We start from the raw sequence: 5496 nt of genomic DNA on the forward strand, positions 1-5496 counted from the left end.
AAATTTTTCCCAGAATGTGGGCTTTCATTTTAGTCTTTTGATGTGCACAAGTGATGTAATTTTAGCATGTCCCAGCCATCTATTTTGTCTTCCTCGGTGTGTGCATCTTTTATTATACTTGGTAGTCTATGTATGTCCTGCAACCGAGCCTTTAAATTTGTTCCTGTTTTCTCATTGATGATCATCATAGCTCTGGGCTTTACATTTAGATCTTTACTCCATCTTGTGTTCCGTTTTCTGCATGGGGAGAGATATGGGTCTTGTTTCATTTTTCTGCCTATTTAAATCCAATTTGTAAAAATTCATTTGTTGTTTCAAGGTCTTTGTCAAAGATTAGTTACCTGTAAGATGATGTATTTGTATCTGATTTTTTGTCCTTAATTTTTGTCCTTTTGTAGACCAACAGATGGGGATATTCTGATTAAGAATGAATTATAAGAACAGCATGCAACTTTGTTTTACTAATGGATGCATATGGAAATGATAGGTCACACAGCAACAACAATACTAACAAAAGAACGGCTGAGGTGTAGACCTTGTCCTGGGAGGAAATCAGGACTGTGTGGAGCAGCACTCTTTTGAGTAGTTGGGACACTGTCTTGTCATATGTTGTGGTCTTTTAGGATTTCAGGATTGGGTTGGGTTTAGGCTAGTGGTATGATTTTGATGTCTGGTAGAGCTGAGAGTCCTGTATTCTTATGATTTATGTTAATGATTTTACAGGAATAGACCTCTAGTGGATCAGGTTGGAGACAACAGATGATGGAGGTGACCAGGTAGGGGTGTGGGAGTGGGGTCTTTAACTGCTACCCACCTAAGTGGCCTAGGAGGGAGGGATTAAGCCTACTTCCAGGGCAGATTGCTTATCAAAGAGGCTTGGAGTGTTTACCAGGGACTAGTGTCATGGGACAGCTGGCAGGTTGCACAGTCTAAACAGTACCTCAACTGGGAACAGCTTCTTCACCCTAGGGCTTATGGCCCTTGTGTCACACACAAATTTCTTGCCTATGCTATGTAAAACCTCTGGGGCAAATTTGCCTGTATGCTGGGTGGATGTTCGCTCAAGAGTACCCACTTGCTGAAGGATATGTAGGGTTCCTAAATTATTTGGAGGCCTAAGTCTCTTGGTCTGTGAGCTCAGCTCCCTCTCTCTTCATGCTCTACATCTAGTGTTATGCTAAAACATTGCCAATGTGACAGGTGAATGTTGTCTCCCAACAAAGGAAAAAGTAAAAGAAAAATAAATAGAAGTCTGAGAATGGCCTTGCTTTCCTGTGCCCTAATACAGGCTGGACCAGGAATTCGTTTTGTCGAGTAGGGCTGGAACTCCCTTGACTTGTGAGAGAGTTTATTCACTATTTACACCTGCTCCAGCCTGCCCTGTAGAGTTTTCCTCAAGTAACTTGGTAAGGCGATGTTATCCCTCCTTTTAGGGAGGTAGGGCTTCAAGGGGATCAGAACAGAATTCCCAGGGCTTGGGCTGAGAACCAAGTCTATTTTGGCTTATATCTGCCCTTGGCTGGTCATGGAGAGCTATGTCCCTGCAGTTCAGTTGGCCAGCTACTATAGCTAGCTCTGGGACCAGACAATATCAGTCAGGCAAGTTGGGAAGCAGAGTTCCTCTGGTTTATAGTGATGCCAAGGGGAATCTATCAGTTAGCAATGCTGCTATTGAACTTTAATAAACTTGTGTCTACTTATATATATTTTAAATCATTTTATTAGGGGCTCATACAACTCTTATCACAATCCATACACACATCAATTGTGTAAAGCGCATTTGTACATGCATTGCCCTCATCATTCTCAAAACATTTCCTCTCCACTTAAGCCCTCGGCATTAGGTCCTCATTTTCCCCTCCCTCCCCGCTCCCCCGTCCCTCATGATAACTTATAAATTGTTATTTTGTCATATCTTGCCCTGTCCGACGTCTCCCTTCACCCACTTTTCTGTTGTCCGTTCCCCAGGGGGGAGGTCACATATAGTTCCTGGTAATTGGTCCCCCCTTTCCTACCCACTCTCCCTCTACCCTCCCTGTTTTACCACTCACACCACTGGTCCTGTAGGGCTCATCCGCCCTGGATTCCCTGTATTTTCAGTTCCTATCTGTACCAGTGTACATCCTCTGGTCTAGCCAGACTTGCAAGATAGAATTCGAGTCATGGTAGTGGGAGCGGGGAGGAAACATTTAGGAACTAGAGGAAAGTTGTATTTTTCATCATTGTTACATCGCACCCTGACTGGCTCATCTCCTCCCTGAGACCCCTCTGCAAGGGGATCTCCAGTGGCCTACTAATGAGTTGACTTTTAAAACTCAGTTCGTCAGCATACTGCAGGGAGTCTGTAAGCACCTTCCTTTCTTTCTCCCTCTTCCTGTCATAGCAAGCTCCCAAGAAGAGCCTTCACTCAGGCAGTACCTTAGCCTATTCATAGAATAATCTGTTAAATAACTCAACCATTATGAGTAGAAAAATAATGTTTAAGGGATCTTTATACTGTTTTGTTTCTGTTAAAGCATAATTTTGCAAATTTCAATAGGAATTTTCTTCTTCTAAGTTCCTGGATCTTCAATATTTAAGCTATGAGTGAGCATTTCCTTTCACTGAGGGATTTGGGGGCATCCTTATAGATGCTGCCTGATTCTGGATCGATTGTTTTTCTTCTTCAGTAAACTCAATTTTAACAAATGCTTCAACTTGCTATTTCAGAAACCACTGTGTCAATCAATCTTGTTGAGAATATTCCTCTTTTTTGCTGACCCTGTACTTTACCAGGCATGATATGCTTCTCTAGGGATTGGCCCCTTCTGAGAACATGTCCAATATACGTGAAACAAAGTCTTGCTTTTCTTATGTCTAAGGAACATTGGATTGCCTTTCTTCCAAGAAATATTTGTTCATTATTCTGGTACTCTATGGTATTGTTTTATGGTACAGAAAGCCCCACTAAATCTAAAATACAGTTTAAGGAAACATTAATTAAGCATTAAACAGGATAACAAGGACAAAGACATCATCTGGCTGCTGGGAGACTATTAACATATGTTCATTTTAATAAGATGTAGGAGGAAATAGGAAATAGTCACAAAATCATGGTTGGTGGCAGATCAATGTATTACACTTGCAGGCAAGACCAAGGAAGTGGGAATAGGACTATGGTCAGGACACATACATTATGCCAGACAGAAGAGCTTACAAGATTGGTTCAGAGCTTCCAACCAGGGTCATATTCATGACCATAGGACCTTACCATTCAGTTACTATTAAGAGCGCACACAGGCAAGTCCCTGAGGCTAGGCTACCTCCCATCCCCCTTTCCACTGGCTAGGGGAGTGGTAATAATGCACTCTAGAATGCACTCTGTGGAGACTAATAAATTTATAAGCACAGTGTGCTTTCACTGAAACCATAGCCATCCCCTAATTCAGTGCTCAGAAATTTAAGCTCTAATAAATGTTCTTTGCTAGTGTCACAATTCAAAGGCATCATTTTTTCTTCCATCTTCCTTATTCATTGTGCACCTTTCACATACATATGTAATGATTGAAAAGATCATATGTTGAGTCAGGCCCACCTTACTAGTCAAAGTAACCTATTTGTTCTTTTATACTTTAAAGACAGCTAGTGTAGCAGATTCATCCAATGTCATAGTTTCCTGATCCCTGCTTCTGTGAAACTATAAATATAAATACATATAGACAGAAATCCTTCACATTTTCAATCTTTACTCCATGTATCATGCACGATGCTGTTTACTGGTTGTGGTGGTTACATAATCTGGTGTCAACTTGTGAAGGGTCTGTCAAATGACCACATTTGGAGGCACCTCAGAGATAAGTAGCTCACTGGAAGCCAGATAGACTCACTCCCTGCGAGACATTCCTGTTAATAAGTCAGATGGAGCTACACTGATGCAGAGCAAGAGCTCTGAAGCTGGAGGAGTCACGTGGAGACCCACACCAGTGCTAAGATGCTTCCACCGCCACTGGATCCACAAGACTTTCCACTCACAGGTCTGTGATCTTCCTACATTCAGTGTCGTTGGACGTGTTGCGTGAATCTGAAGGGGAACTTATAGACTGGTATCAGGCTTATGGGCTAATATCAGACTTATGGACTTGATATGGACTGGGCTGGGATGTTTTCTTAATATATTATTACTCTTTGATACAAAGCGCTCTCTTACTTCTATACAAGTTCTAGGAATTTGTTTCTCTAGTCAACCCACACTAACACACTTGCCCAATCATGAGGGTTTTTGTTTTCTTTATATTCAGATGTAGTCAATACTAATGACTGTAATCTTTGAAGTATTACATTGTATGGATATACCATACATAATATTATTTTTAAAACAAAATTTTCTGATTGATGTATGACTGTGTTGTTTTTAGTTTAGGTTTTTATTTTCATTCTGATGAGCCATTGTGGTTTTACTTTTAGCCTCTCAAAATGATGTTATTTTCTTTTCATTTGCTTAATAGTAATTCACATGTCTTGCTTTATGAATTATTCACTAAAATTTTTACACATCTTGTATACAAAAACCATGAAACGTACTTGAGTGGCATCCCAATGCCCATCTGCTACCTTAATACTAAACCTATAAATATATGTACATAGATCTATTTCCCCATCATCATTATTAAGTATATTTACATATGTACATACCTGTATTTAGACCTCTATAAATGCCATTTACCTCCTAGTTCTTTCCTCTATTTTCTTTTACTTTCCTCTTGTCCCACAATCATGCTCAGCCTTCATTTGGGTTTCAATATTTCTTCTCAGTTTCATTACCCTTGCTCAAGTCCTACCCAGCCTCTTACACCCTCCTCCTCACCAATTTTGGATCACTTGTTATTCCCTTTTCCTTGAGTTTATTAACAGCACTTCCTTTACCCTACCTCCCCCTCTCCCATGTCCCCCAGGAACCATCCATCCCATTGTTTTCTCCTCTGGATTGTTTATCCCTTCTTGATTAGCTCCATTTTGGGGGGTTCAGATTCCACTGCTTCCCTCCCATGTGACCCAGACATGTCCTCTGTCACAGTCTGCTCCAGTAAGGGGACAGTGTGACACGTGCTGTTGTCTTTTGCCCAGTCCCTTCTGTGCCCCATTAGCTCCCAGCAGGGACATCATCCTCTGAGCCTATTTTGCCAGTGTGGGGTCCAGTCTGGCTCTTTTGTCTTCCTACTTCTGGGCCTGCCTCTGTGTGGGTGTAGCATGCTCTCCCCACTCTCCAACCCACTTCCCAGGAGGGGTTCAGTTTGGCTCTGGTTGGGGCCAGCCCTGTAGCTCTTTCTTTTCATGCATCCTTCCATGTGGCCATGCTGTCCTCATGGTTAGGTGCATCATGGTAAGGTCTGCATGCCCACTCCAGCTTCTGTGAAGACAATATCAGCACTCTCACCCTGGGTGAATTAGTGCCCTGCTCCCTCCCTCAGTGCAAGAACATTTTGTTCTATTGAGCTGGCATTTCATTATGCTCACCTT

The sequence above is a fragment of the Echinops telfairi genome, unplaced genomic scaffold (assembly GCF_000313985.2).
Source record: "Echinops telfairi isolate 266 unplaced genomic scaffold, ASM31398v2 ScPeMD7_7419;HRSCAF=8457, whole genome shotgun sequence".
Classification (NCBI taxonomy): Eukaryota; Metazoa; Chordata; class Mammalia; order Afrosoricida; family Tenrecidae; genus Echinops; species Echinops telfairi.